General features: G+C 40.0%; 1 long non-coding RNA gene across 5 annotated transcripts in view; it reads right to left on the minus strand.

Moving 5' to 3' along the window:
- Window positions 1–340: 340 nt before the first annotated feature.
- The window catches only part of LOC112925405 (uncharacterized), a 66,916-nt gene continuing 48,491 nt past the window's right edge, over window positions 341–18,765 (minus strand). For 4 of the 5 annotated variants that reach the window (XR_011995320.1, XR_003236106.2, XR_003236107.2 and 1 more), the window contains 3 exons: window positions 3,033–3,156; window positions 1,922–2,722; window positions 341–1,044 (listed from right to left, as the gene is read on the minus strand). This is a non-coding gene — a long non-coding RNA (uncharacterized lncRNA). The remainder of the gene's footprint in view (window positions 1,045–1,921; window positions 2,723–3,032; window positions 3,157–18,765) is intronic. The other variant, XR_003236109.2, reaches the window with a different exon arrangement.

Consider the following 18,765-nt stretch of genomic DNA (forward strand, 5'->3'; position numbering starts at 1 on the left):
GGGAGGCCCTGTTGGCTCCATCCCAGGACCCCTGGTATCATGACTTGAGCCAAAGGCAGATGCTTAACCTGCTTAACAGACTGAGCTGCCCAGGCACCCCTTAACAGGGAATCTTTTTTTTTTTTTTTTTTAACATTTTTATTTATTGATTCATGAGAGACACAGAGAGAGAAGCAGGCTCCATGCAGGAAGCCCGATGTGGGACTCAATCCCTGGACCGGGATCACGCCCGAACCAAAGACAGACGCTCAACCGCTGAGCCACCCAGGAGTTCCAACAGAGAATCTTAACTAGAACTAGCAACCTGGAATTTGCCTTTTCCAGGAAGTCCTGTGGGGCCTCTCATGTTTTTGAAAATCCAACACAGGGAAACATTCAGTCTTCCTGCATCTATCTCTCAATATTTCTCTTTCTCTACTATTCAATCTATAAATACTTCTTTTCATTAAAGAGTGGATCTTGAATATATTGATCAATCAATACAAGCTATTCTTTAAGAGTAATCTTTGTAAGATATATGTGATAATAACATAATTTGGTTCTTCTGACAATCCTTAACTTTTCATACTCACATTATTCTGGCTTGGAATAAAAATCCTTTCCTGGGCACTTGTCCCTTATTTCTCTGGACTGGTGTTGAGCTAAAAAAAAGCCCATGAGTGCCTTATCTTTCAATATCTACAAGGACTTCATTCTCTACCACTCACAGATGTTCTATTTGCCCTGCCTAGATTGTATAAGCTAAATACATGAAAGATTTTGTTTTGATTTTCCATCTCCCTGTTCTCAGAGCTACTTTCTTTTTATCAAACTGCAGTTAAAGAGGACAGAAGTGAGAATATAATGTGGTTTTGTTTTTATTCACGGAAGACATTTTCAATCTTTAATTGTTTTACTGAAGTTTCTTACCTCATTAGAACTTAATTTATGCACAATAAGTAGAATTCATTTTAATTAGCAATCCTGGATTGTGGACTTTTCCTTAGCAATATCCCAGAAGAGGCTTAACTTTAAGCATGATTCAGATTCCCTGCTCTTCTAGGACTGTATTATAAAAAGCAAAAGCAAACAAACAAACAAACAAAAAAATTTAAAAAAAAAAAAAGCAAAAACAGAACATATGTACAAACCAGTGTCCCTAACCCAATATATTCATTTATAACATTTTAATCACCTTGGGATATTTATTCATAACATTATAATCACCTTAGGATGCTTTGACAATTGTTTGGTCTTTTTTTTTTTAATCTCCTTATAGTTGCCACCAAAAGAATATGTGCTGAACACAGCCAATACTGATTGTTCTCTGGAAATGCCTATCTCTCAGGTATTTAACAATGATCATTTCATCATCAGGACTTCAAACTGAGGCCTTAGTAGTCAGTAATGCCTAAACGTGATCTAATTTTCTGAGAATGAGGAAAGTGACTACAGAACCCAAGACAATAATAATAGCTGGCATTTTTAACATTTTTTAAATTGTTTGCTACATGCCAGCGTTGTTCAAATCACTCTGCATCAGTCAGCTTATTGAACCTATTTCATCTTGTTCTTCTAGGTGGCATAGCTGAGGTACAGACAGGCAGTGTGACTGGCCCAAGGTCACAGAGGTAGTTGCAGAACACATATTTGAATCCATGCCCCCTGGCCCGGGAGCCTGCAGCCTTAACCACTTGCCTGCCCTGCCTCCTGGGCGTGAGGAGATATGGTGAAAGTTGATGGCTTTTTCCTTTTAAGTTTGCTTCGAGTAGCTTTAGTTTTTCCATTTATCCCAAATTCTTCATTTGTTAATTTCACAGTATATTTACCAGGATACTGTGGCAAACTCATTATTGAAATGTATTCATAGTTTCTTGGAACTTGGAAGAAAGGCTACATAAATATTACAGAATGATTTAAAAAATATATGAAATGTATTCACCTGAATATAGGATGGTCGAATTTCGTACTATAAATAAATGAATGGGTGCTGACTCTTGAACCAAGTCCTGAGGCTGTGGCTGCGCCAGGTAGCTCTACGTAATCTCACAGTGCAGGCTGCTCGGGCTGCAGGGCTAATGGTCAGATTTTAGACCAGGAGTGAGTCCTCCTGAGGCCTCAGGAAACTGCAGCCCAGGCTGCGGCCAGGCCTCCAGGTGCCACTTTCCTCGAACCTTCTACTATCCTAATGCCATGAGAGGAATCTGAAGAAGCAAGAGAATGGATAAATAGAGATACAGTCACACAGTAGAGTACTACTCAGTGAGGAAACAAATGAACTAAATAGATGTACAACACGGATGAATTTCACAAGCATTTGTATTGAAAGAAGACAGCCAGAAAGCAATACAGACTGTACGGTTTTGGGTTTTGTTTGTGTAAAGTGGAAGAACAGGCCAAACCTAGGGTGGGGAAAATGTTTTGCGTCTTGATCTAGGTGTGGTTACGGACAGGTATATATGCATCCATAGATCATAAGGTCCTTCACTTGCGATTAGCTCACTCGATGTGCATTATACCTTCATAAAAAAGAAAAAGTACTTGTGTAGAAGACTGTCAGACTGCAAGTGCTTGGTGGGATCTGCAGCCAGAGCTGAAGGCAGGGACCAGCTCCCAACAGGGCTTGAACGTCAAGCTAAGGGCTTGCCCTTTATTCAGCAAGCCCAGGGGCCTCTGGAAGGAGTGACGTGATCACTGTGGAGTGTTGAAAGCTCAGTCAGCATCATTCTGCGTAGAGGGAGAACTGGAGCGGGACAAAACAGAGAGCAGGGAGATAAGATGACCTTAAATAGTCCTCATCTGAGAAAACTCCAATTCTCTATGGACTTGGTGAGTGCACACTCCCTGCACACACAGAGCACTCACCTCCAGCTTGGAGGAGCTCCGGGGGCCCTCCCTGCCAAACCGTCACCCCGACCATCTGAAAATGGCTTTTCCAGGGCTGCTGTGCCGCCGTGGGCTCCCCAGGGCAGGCCTTCCTGGCTCACTGCCCTTCTCGGTGTCTCCTGCTTCCCCACTCCCAGCTCCTGCCCATCACAGTTCTCTTCTCTTACCAGCAATTCCAGGGAGGAGGAGGAGGCGGTCACTGCTGCCCACACTGACCTAAATAAAATGCAGGGGTCACAGGGTCATTTCCATGGGGAGTGTGGATAATTTGCACATTCTCACTCAGGCATGCTGTCAAAATTCAAGGAATTTTCCATATTAGAATTAAGCATTGCCAACAAAGATCAGCATTTTTTAAAAAAACTGAATTGAACATAGATGATTTGTAATGTGTCTGTATCATACCTGCAAGTCTTTTAACTTTTTATATTTCTTTTGAGCTGTTTCTACTTATTCAGTAAGCATTTAATTTAAAGAACTGTTTAAAGTGTATCTGTTTATATGCTTATTTTTTATTTAAGGTTTTTTTTTTTAATTCTGACACACACACACACACACACACACACACACACACAGAAGGACAAGTAGGCTTCCTGCAAGGAGCCCAATGCAGGACTTGATCCTGGATCCTGGGATCAAGCCCTGAGCCCAAAGACAGATGCCCAACCACTGAGCCACACCCATGTGTCCCTGTGAATGTGCTTTAAATACATCTATATACAGAATAATGCCATGTCAGTAATCTGGGTTCTTTTCTGAGGTTAGCTTCTTCAAGTATGGTTCTGAATTTTTTTTTTAAAGATTTTATTTATTTATTCATGAGAGACAGAGAGAGAGAGATAGAGAGAGAGAGAGGCAGAGACACAGGCAGAGGGAAGGCTCCATACAGGGAGCCCTGGGACTCAATCCCAGGTCTCCAGAATCAGGCCCTGGGCTGAAGGCGGTGTTAAACTGCTGAGCCACCCGGGCTGCCCAGTTCTGAATTTTTTATCATCCACCTAAAGTAGCTATTTATGGGCCATTACATAAATAAAATATTTGGATTTAAAACAAATGCATTTCAACAACGCAGTATTCTAATTTACAAAATGAGTTGTCGTGTGTGTGCACATGCATGTGACATACAAGTACCTAGAACTCACCTACTTTGCAAATGGAGACAGCTCCATCAAAAATAAGGAATTTGCCTAAGGTTACCCTGTTTTCTTCCCCCCAGAAAGTTTTTTTACTTTGTTTTCTTTCAATTCCAGGTGAGTTATTCTTAAAATATTGTAAGTCAGGGATGCCTGGGTGGCTTAATGGTTCAGCATCTGCCTTTTGCTCAGGGCGTGATCCCTGGATCCAGGATTGAGTCCCACATCGGGCTCCCTGCAGGGAGCCTGCTTCTCCCTCTGCCTGTGTCTCTGCCTCTCTGAGTCTCTCATGAATAAATAAATAAATCTTTAAAAAAAATAAATAAAATATTCTAAGTCAAAATTCACCCCGGTAATTTGAAGGGAGGAATAAAATAATGTTGAAAAATAACTGAGGCCCCTGGGTGGCTCAGTTAGTTAAGCGTCGGACTCTTGATTTTGACTCAGGTCATGATCTCAGGGTTATGACATTGAGCCCTGCATGGGGCTCTGTGCTCAGCGAGGAGTCTGCTTGAAATTCTTTCCCTCTGCTCCTCTCTCCTCCATGCCCTCTCTCTCAAATAAACAATCTTAAAAAAAAAAGGGAAAAAGAACGAATGAACGAACGAACTATATACATATAAATAAGAAAATGACCATCTGTGGTGGGATTAACCGAACTGTGAGCTGGGAAAGACAGGACAACAGGGGGGCAAGGTATGAGACTCATCACATCTCTAAGAAGGAAGAAAGAAAACACCAGTGGGGGTGTGGTCAGTTTTGCTCACTAGACACCAGCTGATGCTGTTAATTGAAGATGACTTGGTCACTGCTAGGATTGATGGGAGTGGGAGACATGTTGGAATTTAGATCCCTGGCAAAAGTTTTAGAAGACAGGATTAATGGGGTGGGGGGGGGGGGACCCATGATAAACAATAAAAATTGAACTACCAATAGGATTTGATGCTGTATTTGCATAATCCTGTCTCACTCGTTTTTTGCCCTAATCCTGGTTCCAATAAAGCTTTATTTACAAAAATAGGTGGGGCACCTGGGTGGCTCAGTTGGTTAAATGTCTTACTTTTGATTTTGGCTTGGGTCATGACCTTAGGGTTATGAGATTGAGCCCATTGCTGGGCTCCTCGCTAAGTGGGGAGTCTGCTTCTCCCTCTCCTTCTGCCTCTCCCCCTGCTCTCTTTCTCTTTCTCGCTCTCTCTTAAATAAATAAATAAATAAATAAATAAATAAATAAATAAATAAAACAGGCAACTGACCTATGAGCCATGGTTTGTTAATTTGGTTTTCAAAATTTTGTATTAAAATATCATTTATCTTGATTGCTGAATTTTTTGGCATCTTCTTAAAGCTTGTGCCCAAGATAAATGCCTCACTCACCTCACCTCAGTCCTGGCCTGGAGGCAGACCTGGCAAACAGTGTACAGTGGCTGAGTTAGATGATGTACTTTGAGTGTAAAATAAAATGAAGTTATGCATGTATTTATGCATGTAATTACTTTTTCATATAGCTACCTTAGATCCCAGGCAGTACGTTTTTATGAGTGAGAGTAAGCAGAGCAAGTACAGTACCTCTCCAGGCCTGTGAGAGTGGGCCAGCATGCAGGAATCTTCCTGACCAGAAGCTTGCTGAGCCCACCAGGAGCAAAGCAATAGCACTAGGAGACCCAGGGCTGAAACTAGCATTTTAGCAATGCCCACAGTACTTACGTGTCTAGTATCCTGTAATCTCACATTTATACCTCCCCTAGATTCATGTGAGAGGCCCTTTGCTTGGTTTTAAGCATACATTACAGTTCAAAAGCCACTCACAAGGGTCCAAAGAAAACCACAGTCCAAAGATGAAGTCAGAATTTCATCAGGATGTGAGTGGTGATTTGTCTCAGTCTTATGACTCTTATAGACTCATTTCCCAAATAATCTCCAGTCTAAAAGAACACATCTGAAACGTTACACTTCCTGCAAGAATGTACAGTACAATGATTCCCTGTTCCGGGACATTATATGCTTTAGTGAGTCTTTAACAGACTTTGGATATTTTGTTTTCCTACTAAGGTGTCAACTGAACTCATAATTGCATTTAGGGTCAGCATGGCTTCCTTCTAGCTGATTTAGTACATACTTAAAGATTTCCTGATGTCCAGATCTGAGAACATCATCACCCATGGAGTCACTCTGAAGGTAGTCATAATTGTCTTTAAAATCTGCAAACAGTTCTCAGAATGGCTAATGTGATGTTTGTGCACATCTACCCCCCAAAGATCAAGCTATTAATTTGGCTGTGCTGGAACTCTCTGGGCTCATCTGTACATCCATTTATTTTGGGATGAGTTCATTTCTTGCCATGAGAATTTTAGCCGTTTTATATTACAGCTTTTGGATTAATTGCTGCCAACTGAGATAATTGTAGCCATGAGCAGTTTTTTTCCCCCTTTTTCTCTCTTTCTCTTTCTCTTTTTAACAGTTTGTTTTTTGTTTTTTGTTTTTTTTTGTGGTTATCACTGTTGATTCCTGCAGAGATGGTGAGGTTTCTTTCTCTTTATATCTTACCAGCAAAACTTGGTGTATCCCAAATAAATAATACATAGCGCATTAGTTGTTCATTAAGGAAGAGAAAGTTAAGTCATAATAAATTTCCCAGAGCCAAAGAAGGCCCCTTTATCTTTTCTCTCAGAGGGTATTTGGGATATAAAATTAGAACAAACCTGAGGACATGTTGGTATGCATCTATGTGCTTTGGTTGCCAAGTACAAGAGGTGAAATAAGTCTCCGATAAATATCTTAGGAGGTACACACTTGTACTGGACAACCCGAAAATGACTGCCCTGTACTGGAAAGAACATAGCGCTCCCTTCAGTAATTGAGAGGCTTCTTTCTCTGTTTGTGGCTGCCTGTACTTGCTGAGTAGCTCAGTTGGCTGGAGCATTAAGTACCGACTGCTCCACAGGAGAGAACAAGCCCAGATTGCTCCGGGGTGCTGAGCTGGGATTGCTCAGCATGGACTGAAGAAGAAGGAGGCCAGAGGTGAGCCCTGAAGAAACAACAGATTCTGGTGGGATGGGGACCACAGGGTGTCATCTGGCTAGCAGGGCCTCCTGGAAGGTAACAGATATCAGAATTACTTCCATTTTTTTAAAAGATCCTGATATAGTAAAACATAAATGCTGGGAAAGGTATTAACATTGTAGCATGTTGGGATCCCTGGGTGGCTCAGCGGTTGAGCGTCTGCCTTTGGCCCAGCGCCTGATCCTGGAGTCTCAGGATCGAGTCCCACATTGGGCTCCCTGCATGGAGCCTGCTTCTCCCTCTGTCTATATCTCTGCTTCTGTGTCTCTCAGGAATAAATAAATAAAATCTTTTTTAAAAATTGTAGCATGTTTTAAGTTTTTACAACATTTAAAGCTATAAACAGAGTAGTTTTTTCTCTCATTGGTGTCCTTTGTAGTTATTTTACCTCTTTGGAGATCATATCCAAAACCCATACTTGAGGCCCTCAGTGAATGTAGGCCTCAGCCAAATGCCTTCCCGGGATGCCACTGCCCCATAGTTGACCCCCAACCCAGATAACACAGCCCAACAGGCAAGGCCCATGCTGTCCTTAGAACTCCTTTTTCAACCTATACTCTGGGTGGCCTGTACCCTAAGTAGATCCTTGACAAGTATATGTTGAATAAAGGAATTGAATGCTCTTTAAACATAACCAAGAACTTAGCACCTCATTGGTTTTCTGATATGTCCCCTACTTGGCTCCCCTCAACCATGCATTCTACCTACCTTTGAAGTTCTGGCCAAGTACCATGTTTTTATGAAGTCTATCTGTTCCAATTATTTACCCTATTACCTCTATATGCTCAGATGTCCTCCTATGCTTAGTCAGAACCATTTATAATAGTGTGAAACTCCCACACCTCCAACCCCCACTTCTCTCTTAGCCTGGAAAATTCAAACTCTTTGCAGTCAGGAACCATGTCTTAGTCTTCTTTTGTACCTATAGTGTAGGGCCTAAATTCCATGCACTGCCTGGACATCGTTGAGCCTCACGGGGCCCCAAAGGCCTAACCATGAGTTCTCATGCCTTTGCCAGGCATGTCCCCCACCAGGTAGGAAACGCTCTCCACTTGGCTGGTTCTCCCAATATCTGGACCAGCTACACTTTCCCTGGACCTCAACCTAACGTATCTTACTTTTCTGTCAGCCTGTGAAATTATTCAAGCAAGCCAATCACATTCTCTCATGGGAACCAGACAGTACTTTGTCCTCTTAAGACAAAGCCTGCCTCCCAGCCTCTCACAGCTCCTGCTGGTTTGCTCAACTCCCGAGTACAATCTCCTTGAGACCCTACATGGTGTGTGATGTCCTCCTACAGGCTGTGAGTATGTATGACCAATAACTGCTGTCAATCTCTCCTGTCCTGCATCAGGTGTGGTATGTTTGGCCATCTTGTACTACTTAGGGTGGGAAATCCCTCCTTCAACATGAGGTTCATAGGAGGTGATCAGGACAGTATCCCACACAGGGGGACACATTTATGATTGTATAGTCTTCATTCTGTGAAGTTCCTGGACCCCAGTAGGAGACTGAAAATTAAATATTTGCTGTGGATGACAATAGATTTATTATCCTACAAAGAAATCTCTTTTAATCCTAGATCAATGATTTCCATTCACATAATCATATTTTAAACAATCTTTTTTTCTTACTGCTCACCATGCTGTTGACCAATAAAAGTAAAGTTGCCTCAGGGCAAATCTGTACTTAATTTCTATACTACTGATCTGGCATTTACATTGTAATTCCTAATTGTTAATAGGAATAAATTGTAATGCCCATTTATGAAAACAAGATGCTAGTATCAGTCAATATAATCAAGAGACTAAACTAACTGGAAGCAGACTTTTCCCACATAAGAATTTACTTAATGTTTCATCGCCTCCATTTATTTTATTTATTTGCAAGGAAAAAATGGCAACATCGAAGGCACTAAAAATCAAATAGAATCTTCCTGGAATCTGCAATTAGTATTAAGCTTATTGAGCTTCAGAGACTTTCATTGGCATTACTCTGCTATTTTATCACTTGGTTCCCAGAGGTCAGAGATAAAAATAGCCATGTTTTTACTTCCTTACTTTATTCTATAATAGCAGGTAAAAAAACGTACACAACAGCCAGCAATTCTCCTGCTCAGTTTCTAAATCACAATCATTTTCACGTGGACTGTCTGCGTTGCCAGTGCCCTGCTACTTCTCCCTTTCCTTAGAGCTGGGGAGTTAGAGGAGTGGGAAGAGGGGATCAGGGTTGCTGATAAAATATTAGGTCTACTCCAGTAGCAGTCCTCCGTCACAGGGGGAATCTAATGACTCGCTTTCTAGCCTTAACTCTCCAAGAAGGAAATTCCAGGAGAATTTCTGCTAACGTTAGCAGAAAATGGTCATTAAACAATTCCAGCAAGCTTCAGACCAGTAGCTAAGCACCAAGTCCTTCTCTCAATGCCTGGCCAGTACCTGAAATGAGGTTGCACAGAGTCTCTAACGCTCGTTCTCCCAGAATGGATGGTAAGGATGTAACACTTGCTAAGTATTGGGTTTTGTGCTGATCCTGCGAAAACTAAAAGGCTAGTGTGAGAGGCAAGTGTAGGTGCTCAGAATTGGGAACGGGCACGGAAAAGAGGTATTTCCAAACAACGCAAAGGGCTTGCTACTGGGACTAATCATTTCACTAGGCACAAGGAGGGGGCCCAGGTGGGCTGGCCCTGCAGGTGCTTAGGAGTTCTGTGGGCTCTATATGCAGGTAGGTGTCTTGGCTGTGCACCACTCATGTTAAGTTCCAAAAGCAGGTTCTCCATGAGCTCACGTAGCTCATGGCCTTTGTCTTCAAAATGGGCAAAGGGAAAATGGGCTTTGCTGTCCAAAGTGGCTGGAAATGGTGGAAAGAAGTCCAAAATAAAATAACTTTTCTGGGGCAGCCCCGGTGGCACAGTGGTTTAGTGCCGCCTGCAGCCCGGGGTGTGATCCTAGAGTCCCAGGATCGAGTCCCACGTCGGGCTCCCTGCATGGAGCCTGCTTCTCCCTCTGCCTGTGTCTCTGCCTCTCTCTTCGCTCTCTCTGAATGAATAAATAAATAAATATTTAAAATAAATAATAATAAAAAAATAACTTTTCTGACACAAGGAGGGGGCAGGCAGGATCTCAAGCCCCTGAGGAAAAGCAGGAATGATATCTCCTGAAATGAGAATTCCACACTGTGTGGAGGAAGGGCCACCAGGGCAGCAGCTGGTCTGCAGTTTTTGTGCCAAAGTTTGTCTACTTTGCTGCTGATTGCTGCTGGCTTGATCAGCCAAAGAAAAAATTCCCACATTTGATCCCTTGATATGGAGACCTTTCTCAGTATTCAATACACAAACTTTCCAGATTTATTTAAATTTTTTTTTAGGAAAATCATAAAGAGGGAAAAAGTATTTTTCATAATCCACATACCCAATACTAATAGTTTTATGTGTATACGGCCAGTAATTGCATATATATACATATGTATGTTTTTAAACCAGATCATATAGTTACATAATCTTTTAATTTTTAAATTTTGTCATGCTTATCTTTTTATGTTAAGAAATGCATACCTACTTCATAATTTTTAAGGTTACATATTATTCCAAGTGGATAGATGTATCATAATTAACCCAACTGATCCTCTATTATTGGATAGTGTAGATATGTTTTCTGGATCATAAAATAAAAATGCCTTTTCTATATAATTGGGTTCTAAAATTGACAGCTCAGACAGGTTTTTGAGCTTCAACATTTCTTCCAGCTTTACTGTTGACAAACCTTCACATCCATCTCCTTCTAAATTGCTACCTTAACTCCTTCTAAACATTTTCATCATAAGCCATACAGACATTACACAGAAATTCAATATTCCTTTCATTGTGGTAAGAAAGCACAGTTGCGAGTCAGGAAATGTGGTGTCCTAGTCTGACCTCTAGCACTGTGGCAATAAAGTACAATGCAACTATTAAGGACAAATTGTGTCCCCATTCCCCAAATTCATGTGTTGAAACTAATCCCCAATAGCTAAAAACATGACTGTGTTTGGATATAGGACCTTTAAAGAGGTGATTAAGTTAAAATGCAGCCATTACGGTGGGCCTCAATCCAATCTTACTTCTGAGTCCAATAAGAAAAGGCAATTTGGATGCAGAGAAAGACTCCACCAGAGGTGCACAAGCATAGAAGACTATGCAAGTACCCAGGAAGAAGGCAGCCATCTGCAAGACGGCTCAGAAGAAACCAAACTTGTCGACACCTTTGATCTTGACGTCCAGCTTCCATAGTTTCTTTTTTCTTTTTAATTTTTGCTTCCATAGTTTCTATTGTTTAACCTGCCCTGTCTGTGGTATTTTATTTCGGCAGCCCTAGCAAACTAATATAGCAAACTTGGAGTACATTTCTTAAATCCATGAGCCTCAGTGCCCTTCAAATAAACTAGGGAATGAGATTATGAGATCTGCACAATTCTTAAGCCTTAAATAGGTCATTCATTTCTAATGAGGCTGGCACCAAAAAGAACACTGAGCTTCCCTAGCACACACAAACTCATTTTCATTGGCCTAAATGGCTGAGGCCTCTCCATTCCTAACTCACTCACTTAGAATTATAGGTACTGTGAAAAGGTTGGAGCTATAATCTAGCTGGAAAGGATATGGGAAGGTATCTATAATGTCCATTAAAGCTAGGAGAAAATTGTTTAGTTTTTGGTTGAACATGATTTCTGTATAATCATTATGTATATGCAGGAAAGTAAGACTATAACCTGCAAATATATTTCAAACGTAATAACATGTTTGTGAATACTAAATATAATTAATGTATTTAATATGGCTATGTGTTTTATAGACACTTAACTAAATATTTAATGATTTTTTGATATCGCCATTTTTTTGTGTTTAAAAACCAATGCGATTTTTTTCAGGTTTCAAATATTCAGGCCCCTGGGGATAAAAGTGCTCTTACCCTCCAGGCATTGTGCACAATGAATGAAAAGGCCCCAGAAGCAATATAGAATGTGATGGTAATTAAGAAAATACAAGATGCGACAAACATTTGTGTTTTTTGCCTAAAGAAAAACTATGTTTATGGGACTAGAGTCCCTCGGGAAGCTAGGAAGGGGGGAATAAAAAGAGTAAAAATTTTCAGTGTGTATCTGGCACCATGCAGAGAAATAAATTTGATCGGTAAAATCAAAGATATGGGCCTTTTCCTTACTAATATATCCTTATAGTACTGTGTACAGCAAAAACAAAAACCAGAACCCAAACCACCACTACCACCAGCAAAACCAAAAAGAGCAAACATTTTGCTCTGTCTCTTGCAAATGACAGCATTTGACACAATACTGGCCAATGAGATTCAAGTGAAACTCTGCTGGATTTCTGGAAAAGTATGCTTTTCCCATTATAGACATCTCCTTTCCTTATTGTTTTCTTTTCCTTTTCCCTATCTGGAATGCAGATATATGGCTGGAGGTGGAACAGTCACCATGTGACTACAAGGTGACCATGAATAGAGAAGCCCCACACCAAGGATGGTGAAACAGAAGGGCAGAAAGAGCCTGGAGGCTGCTGGTGTCAGGGAACCACTGCCCCAGGCCTGAACTGACACTTCTGGATAAGTGAGAAAGAGAGACACCTATTTGAAGTATCTAGCTGTGGTGTCTATTGTACGCAGCTGAATAGGATCCCTAATTAATGAAGAAAGCTTTGTTGATAGGCCATGTTTTAGTTGGGCCTAAGGATGAACAGGGTTCAAACATGAATTAAAGTAGAGAAAGTTACTGCAGGCTGAGGATACAGTGGCAGAAAAGTACAACAGAAAATAGTGTTTTATCTTATAATGAGAATGAGGGAAAGTTCATGTTGTTTATTCATGTGCAAACATGAGGGAGGAAATGAGGCTCAAAAGCTAGCTTGAGAACAAATTGTAAAGCAGCCTGCCCAATAGAAATACAATATGGGCCACACAGATAAGTTAAAATTTCCTAATGGCCACCATAAGAAATTTAAAAGAAAAAAAAAAAAAGAAATTTAAAAGAAACAAGTAATAGTAACAAGATCAATTACCCCCTCCAAAAAAACAAGTTAAAATCAATTTAATTTAATTTTTTATTTTTAAGATTTATTTATTTATTTATGATAGACATAGAGAGAGGGTGGGGGCAGAGACACAGGCAGAGGGAGAAGCAGGCTCCATGTTGGGAGCCCGACATGGGACTCGATCCCAGGACTCCGGGATCACGCCCTGGGCCAAAGGCAGGCACTAAACCGCTGAGCCACCCGGGGATCCCCCAATTTTTTTTTAAGATTTTATTTATTTATGCATGAGAGACAGAGAGAGAGAGAGAGAGAGATGCATAGACAGAGGCAGAGAGAGAAGCAGGTTCCATGCAGGGAGCCCAACGTGGGAGTCGATCTCGGGTCTCCAGGATCACACTCCGGGCTGCAAGCAGCGCTAAACCGCTGCGCTACCGGGGCTGCCCTAAAATTAATTTTAATATATTAAACCCATATATATGACATATTACTTCAACATGTAAACAAAATAAAATTTATTTATTTATTTATTTATTTGAGAGAGAGGGAGAGAGAGGGGGACCACAGAAGCGTGAGCAGGGGGAGGACCAGAGCGGGAGGGAGAGGGAGGGGAAAGATCTTGAGCAGACTCTGTGGAGAGCACGGAGCCCCATGGGGGTGGGGGGCTGGATCCCAAGACCCTGAGATCATGACCTGAGCCAAACCAAGAGTTGGTTCCTCAACCAACTGAGCCACCTGGACACCCCAATATAAGAAATTATTAGCAATATATTTTGTATACTTTTTTTCTTTCAAACTCTTCAAAACCTGGTGTCACACTTGCAGCACCTCGAAGTTAGGATTGGCCATAGTTCAAGCACTCAATAGCCACATGTGGGTAGTGGCTACTGTACCAGACAGTGAAATTTTAGTCTTGAATCTCATGTTTAAAAGTGTGAACTTCAACTACAAAAATATGAAGAGTCACTATTTAATTTCTAAGAAAACCTCTAGTATATTCCAAGCATTACAGTATTCTATTTTATTTCAAAATGTTACAGTTCTGGTTTTGGAGACAAAACCCACAAATACAGTGGATTTTCAAGATGGTATTATGTTTCTGTGGAATGGCAACACCAGTAGTCTGGAACCTAAAGTCAAAGACATCTGCTAAGTCCCCTTAAACCTTAGAATGGTTCTTTCACAATATATTTTGGGTTATTCTTTTTTTTTTTTTTTTAAAGATTTTACTTATTTATTTGACAGAGAGAGAGAGAAAGGGAGAGAGCATAAGCATGTGAGGGGCTGCACAGGGAGAGGGAACAGCAGACTCCCCGCTGAGGAAGGAGACTTATGCGGGGCTTGATCTCAGGATCCGAGGATCATGACCTGAGATGATGGCAGACAACCAAATGAGCCACCCAGGTGCCCCTTTTGGGAGATTTTCTAGAAAATATGGAAGCTAGTAATAAAAGCAGCTACTATAGATAATTATGACCAACATGGTAGCTAATTGTCCTCTTGAACTTTTTTTATATATGAATGCTTTTACACAGTTGAGATTTTACTTTTTAAACTACTCTGTATTCTTAACATTTCATAAGTACTTTTTCTATCATTAAAATATCTTTATAAACATCATTCGCAATGGCTCCCTTATACTATTTCTTTATGTGAATAAGCCATATTTTTTTTTACCATTATCTTCATGTAGCATTACAATCAAATATAGAATATTTCCATCACTTCCCTTTGGTAGTTAACCCTTCTCCCACCTCCAGCACCTGGCAACTGCCTGTTTTCTATCCCTATTGTTTCGCCTTTCCAGAATGTCATATAAATGAAATTATACAGAATATAGCCTTTTGAGGTCTGGCTGCCTCCAATTAGCATAAAGCAATTGAGAAATTCATCCATATTATTGTATATGTTAGTACTTCGTTCCTTTTTTGTGGCTGAGTAGTATTCTATTGTATAAGGAATCCACATTTTATTTATCTATATACCAGTTGAAGCACATTTGGCTTATATCCAGTTTTTCTCAATAAGGAATAAAGCCACCATAAACATGTACATACAAGTATTTGAACATAAATTTTCATCTCTATTGGGCAAATACTTCAAAGTGGAATCTCTGGATTGTATGGTAAGTATATACTTAACTTCATAAGAAACTGCCGAATTATTTTCCAAAATGGCTCAACCATTTTGTATTCCTACCAAGACTGTATGAAAATTTCAGTTGTTTCCCATCTTTACTGCTCCCTTGTATTGCCAGTTTTGTTTTTGTTATTTTGTTTTGTTTTTTAAGTCATTGTGATAGATGTATAGTGGTAATTTATTGTGATTTTAATTTGCATTTCTCTGAAAAGTGCAAAAACAAAAAAAAATGCCTAATACAATAATTATTCTAATGAAATTAAGAGTTTTTGTGAATTCAAATGTATTGATCCTTTTATTTTTTTCACTGTGTGGAAAATTCCTTCCCAATGAGAAATCAGAAAAAAAAATTCAGTTATATTTTTAGGATTTTTTTTTGAGGATTTGCTCCAAATTACCTACATTTTAAATCCATCTGGGCACATTAGTTAGTTAGTTATATGATGGTAGTATCTTTATTCACTGGGGAAAAAAAATGGCCAGGCAGCTCTCTCTGTAACCTTTATTGACTAATCTATTCATTCCATTTATTTGTGAAGCCTCCCTTATTAAATAAGAGGGTCTATTCCCAGGCAATCAAATCTGTTTCATTCATCTTCCAGCCATTTGACAATTACTTGTTAAGTACTTAACTATGTGCCAGGCACTATTCTAGATTCTGGGAATTCAATGGCCAACTAAAAATACGGGCCTCAAACTCTCAGAGCTTATATTCTAGTTGGGGGAGATAGATAATAATTAAATAAATTAATAATTGTATAATATTTTAGGTATTGGTAAAAGCCAAGAAGGAAAGTAAAGCAGGGTAAGGGGCATGTAATGATGAGCAAGTGCTACTTTGAGTAGGTTGGTAAGATGAACCTCTCTGAGGAAGAAATATCCAAGACATAAATGTATTAAGGTTGTGGAACAAGAAGATACCTAGAAGAGGAGCATTCCAGTCAGTCACCTGAAAATGCAAAGACTTTGTTATAGGAATGAGCTTGACATATTGGGGAAACATCAAGGAGGCCGTTGTGGATGAAACTAACTGATAGTGAAGGGAGTGGAGAGAGGTGAGAAGGCCATTTAAAGGCCACAGGTCACAGAGATCCTTGTAGACAATTTATATTCTAAATCAGATGAAAGCTATTGGAAGATTCTGAGCGGAAGGCTGATGTGATCTGATTGGCATTTTACAAATACCACTCTGGCTACTGTGTAGACAATTGTTTAATACATCTTTTTTAATAGTTTTTTTTTTAAGAGATCTTACTTATTTATTCATGATAGACATAGAGAGAGAGAGGCAGAGACACAGGCAGAGGGAGAAGCAGGCTCCATGCACCGGGAGCCCGACGTGGGACTCGATCCTGGGACTCCAGGATCATGCCCTGGGTCAAAGGCAGGCGCTAAACTGCTGAGCCACCCAGGGATCCCCATTTAATACATCTAATTTAAATAAAAATGCGTCTACGAAAAGAAAAATAATAGAAGAAATATATTTGGTTATAGAAAAAAAAAAAAAACCAATGGTGAAGGTGGTATTTTAATACCCATAGTGTGGGAAACACTGGCTTTCCTGGTTATTACTTGTATCTAGGCAACTGTACATTCCTGCAGGATTCTCTGATGATTAGCTATTTTCCTAAATTTTTTTTATAATACTAAGCATTCTCCCACCGATTCTTCAATGAGGTTTCTCTGCTCCCTGGTAATCAAGCCTGGGCACAGGGTTTCATAGTTTCCGAGTTATTGCACACCTATTATTTTGACAGAACTTGGAGGAACTCACCTCAGAAAAGTCTGAAGTCCTGAAGCAAATCAGGATTTGCTTGTAAATTACATCACTGCTGTGAGCAGTAATCAAACTGTGTGTGGAGAACTGGGAACCAGGGAGGAGGACTAAAATCGCATATAAACTGTCCTGAAGGCACATTCAGGCACAACCTCCTCAGTCACAGCACCTGTTGCTCTGGAACTGGTATTATCAACGAGCAGTTCAGCTAGCTATGGTATGATTCCAGATGTGCTGAGAGAACCTATATGACCAGTGTACGCTTCTTGTGATTCAAGGAACAGAGTTTGAAAGATGCTTTCATCACCCAACTGCATAAAAGCAAAATTTCTTGTTTTGGAGAAATATATGCCAGGCTAAAAGAATTCAAAGAGTATGATGAGCGCATACAATGAAAAGTTTAAAGAGGGGAAGTATGTACCCCTGGCTACAAATGTACTAGCTTATGCTTGGAATATTTTTGGAAAGATGCACAAGAGGTTATTAACAGTGGTTGCTTCTAGGGAACTACTGGGTTCTGAAGTAAAAAAAAATAGAACTTACTTTTTACAGATTCTTTTGTACTTTTCTAAATTTTTTTATTGGACTTTTTTATTATGTGCATACATTAAAATGTCAATTAAAACGAATTAATGAAAAACAAATACAGCTTTTGTTTTTATCATCAATGACGGGTCCTTGAAGCTCTCTCACTGCAGAGGCATGGAGCCAGGGTACCTCAATTTTAACCAGAGTGCAATATAAGTTACCTGAACCTTAGCTTCCTACCTACTGGTAGGCCAGCTGGGCCCAGAGCTCCCTTCTAGAAACATAATTTAGCCTTTCCTGAGAAAAGGTGGGGAAAGTTCAGTTTGAATCGCAGCTGTGTGACTCATTGTGGAAAAGGAAAATTATTTAACTACTCTGAGGCTTTATTTCTTCATCTGTGAAATGGGGGAAATAATGACAAGTAGTAGACTTTTAATGACAGAGAGGGCTTTTATATGTTGAAAGGAGCACTCCCAATTACTTGCTTTTTTTTTTTTTTAGGATTTATTTATTTAGTTTAGAGATCCTGAAGCACAAGTGGGACGGGCAGAGGGAGAGGGAGAGAGAATCTCAAGCAGAGTCAGCACTGACTGGCGAGCACACCATGGGGCTCTATTTCACAACCCTGAGATCATGACCTGAACTGAAACCAAGAGTCCAGTCAGTGCTCAACTGACTGCACCACCCAGCTGCCCCCAATTACTTGCTTTTTAAAAAATATTTTATTTATTTGAGAGAGAATGCACAGGAGGAGCAGCAGGAAGAGGGCAGAAGGAGAAGCAGGCTCCCCACCAAGCAGGGAACCCAACTCAGGACTGGATCTCAGGATTTCAGGATCATGACCTGAGCCGAAGGCAGATGCTTAGCTGACTGAGCCACCCAGGTGCCCTCAATTACTTGCTTTTTAATTAATATCCATTATGATAAAGGTTTTCATTTGTGAAGCTCTTATCTTTTAAGCTATGAAACACAATACACAGATATTATTTTTATGTTGCATTTTATGCTACTATATATTAGATCATATCTTTATAAATCAAATGGAATACCTTTCCCTCATTCTTTGATTACTGTTCAGTTCATAAATTTAATGAATGAGAATTGTTTAAATAATTACCTTGTATATAACTAATCAGATTCCTTTAGACATTTCAAGCCACAAATACGAGTTAACTGTTACCTTATTCCCTCAAACATTTTATGATACAGTCTTATCTCATAAAAAATCTTTGAGAGTTTAAACA

The sequence above is a fragment of the Vulpes vulpes genome, chromosome 11, assembly GCF_048418805.1.
Source record: "Vulpes vulpes isolate BD-2025 chromosome 11, VulVul3, whole genome shotgun sequence".
In the NCBI taxonomy this organism is placed as follows: domain Eukaryota; kingdom Metazoa; phylum Chordata; class Mammalia; order Carnivora; family Canidae; genus Vulpes; species Vulpes vulpes.